Source organism: Belonocnema kinseyi, chromosome 9, assembly GCF_010883055.1.
Source record: "Belonocnema kinseyi isolate 2016_QV_RU_SX_M_011 chromosome 9, B_treatae_v1, whole genome shotgun sequence".
Classification (NCBI taxonomy): Eukaryota; Metazoa; Arthropoda; class Insecta; order Hymenoptera; family Cynipidae; genus Belonocnema; species Belonocnema kinseyi.
This window is the reverse complement of record NC_046665.1, coordinates 40,459,678-40,462,658: the sequence shown is the minus strand read 5'-3', so window position 1 is coordinate 40,462,658 and position 2,981 is coordinate 40,459,678. Positions and strand designations below refer to the sequence as shown.

Below are 2,981 nucleotides of genomic sequence, written 5' to 3'. Positions count from 1 at the left end.
TCAGCCTTGGAGGAGATTATGTTGAGAAATAAAAAAAAAATTCTTAAAAACGTTGTTTTTCTTGGTCAGGCCGGAAACTTATCAATCCACCCTCGTAATATTTATCAAATAACTATTTTCCTCTGTGAATCAAATTTTTCCATACACAATAATAATGTATCTATTTAACAACATCATCATTATCATTACTGCGATACTTAGGAATATATTTTAATTTTTTTTCAAGATACTTTTCATGTCTATTAAGCAAGAAATAATCGATTAATGTATTATTACATACCGCATTTCTGCTACATTTAAGAACATTTCTTTCCTACTAACTTTCATGCTTCTTTCGTTTTCTACAATTAGTAGGTTTCAAATTATTTTCCATTTTGTAATTGGAAAACTTCACTATATTTATATCATAGAATTTTGTATAGCTATTAGGATAATTTAATCGAACAACTTTTACACATCACATAATATTTTAACGATGTACTCTGCTAATCGGAACAGACTTCACTAAACTGATGTATTTAATTTTTAGTAAAGAAACAACCCAAAAGCCTATGTAGGTATATTTACAAATAGAGGTCAGACGAAAGACACTCAGAATACAAAAAAAAAGAAACGTAGGGAGATTCTTTATTTTTAGGACTTTTATGCAGTTATATTTCCAGAAATAGCAAAATTTAAATATTTTCAGCATAGAAAAAGAAATATTTATTATAAACTATTATTTTTCTTATTTCTCTTATTTTAATTACATAAACATGGCTGGGATAGCGGTTTACCGGCCGGGCCGTAGTCTACGCGGGAGAAAATACATTGCGCCAGAAAATTAAAACATCAACAGTTTGTTAAGTACTATTCCAATTGATCTAAAACATTCCAGATCCAGAAACTTCCTTGGACCTCTCTGCACAACTTTCTCAGTGACAGTTTTCGCTTGCTCAAAATTCGCTCGACTCCCGAAATGTTGGAAGTTGTTTGTGCACGAATTATGCACCGTCTCAGAAAAAATTATTAACAATTTTTTTAATAAACATTTTGAACTTTCGCTAACGTCATCCATCGCAGAACATGATACTGCATATTTCTAATCAGTTGTATTACAAACTATAAAAAGCTTCCCATTTCGTTGCTAGTTAAATCGAAAAAATTCAAAATATTTTAATCAGAGAAAAAAACAGTTTTTCGTAAGTAATTCGAAAAATAAACAAGCTACAACTTTTTTTATAAGGAGAAAAAGATGCCGCATTAAATTTTCATTGTGGATTTTATCTCTTAAAAATTAAAATTGGAGACTTTATTTTCAAGTGCTCAGGGGCCTCCCCACACGAGCAAAATAATTCTATATCTCCTTTTTGCATCTGAAGCCTCAATTTACAACAAGAGTTGAATTTTCAGCCAAAAAAATTTTAAGTCCTAAAAGAAAAAACTTTTTAAAATTACATTTTTGAATTTTTTTAAACAGAAATGACGAATTTTCTTGGAAAACCTTGAAATTTCAACTCGAAATTATACATTTTAACGGTGTCTCATTGTCCTGAAATTCGGGACGAGCAGTCAAATATTTTTCATCAGCTAGTTAAGTCGTCCCGAAAACCCATCCCCTTTTCCAACTCCCTGAATTTATCAGGACGACTAGATACAGCCAAATTTGAAACAAAGAAGTTTAATTTCAATTAAATTGTTGAATTTTCTACCAAAATAGTTGCATTTTCAAGCAACTTGGACAAATTTTCAAAAAAAAAAACAGTGGAATTTTCAATCGAAAAGGATGATTTTTTAACATAGTAGTTTCATTTTCAAGAACATAATAAACTTTTCAAATAAAATAAAAAAATTTTCAATTAAATAATAAAGTTATTTGAGATATTTGAACGTTTTGAAAATATACAAAATACTTTTAAACTTTACGAGATTTCAAAAACTTTAAAACAAAATGTAAATTTTTTAAGATATTGAAATAAAAAGGTTAACTTTTTTAAGAATGATGAAAGGTTTTAAGATTGCAAAAAAAATGTATTAGATGCCTAAGAATATTTCAGGATTAAGGTGATTTTTTATTGAAAAAAATTATTTTTATAAGAATATTTAAAAAGATTTTAAAACATTTCAAAAGTTGTCAAAAATGATTCCGAAGATTTTGAGACAATTTTAGGAATAATTCGAGCAAGGTTAATAAAACTTTGACATATTTCCGAAAATTTATCAATTTTTTTCTCAAGCGTCAAAAACTTCTAATTATCTTTTAAAGTGATTCCATTTTTTACTAAAATTTGGTAAAATCCTGCAAAACCAAGAACATTTTCAAAAATTTCTAGAACAAAGAATTTAAAAAAAAAACATTATTTGAAATTTGTATTTTGTGTTAAGAATCATTATTTTACCCTTCAAATGATAATTTATCTAAAATTTTGTTTCTTTCTTGACTAACAGATCTTTCTTGGCTTATAATTCAACAATTCTGTTAAAAATTCCTCTTCTTTGTTTGGAAATTTATATTTTTTAATAGAAATTTCATATATAAAAAGGTAGACCTCCTTACTCAAAATTACCCTTTTAGCACGACTGGCGCAAAAAACCATCAATGATAATAGCTTCATTTATTAAATGAAAATATTGATTACTTTGAGTTAAATGCTAAAAAAATTTAAATGCTCAAAAGTTAAAGACTCAAATTTAGCTCAAGTCCAGCATATAGAATCGCAAATTTACTTAAGAAATTAAAATAAAAAATAAAATAAATGAATAGAAATCTTATCCGTATTCGTTCCCACGAAACCCTTATTTTGACCAATTATTTTAATGAGTGAGGACGCTTGCCACCCGTTTCACGAACTGATTTGTTAGAAAATTAATCTTCTCTGGATAGAAAATATATAAAGGGTAAATGTATCAATTTTTGCCCCCACCCCACCAATTGTTGGCCACTTTCTCTAATTTCTTAGATATTACATTTTTTTAGCATGCTTTGTCACAACTAATTTATT

General features: G+C 27.6%; 1 protein-coding gene across 1 annotated transcript in view; it reads left to right on the top strand.

The window, feature by feature from the left end:
* The window catches only part of LOC117179687 (mediator of RNA polymerase II transcription subunit 18), a 7,574-nt gene that overhangs the window by 1,544 nt on the left and 3,049 nt on the right, over nt 1-2,981 (top strand). The window lies entirely within an intron of this gene.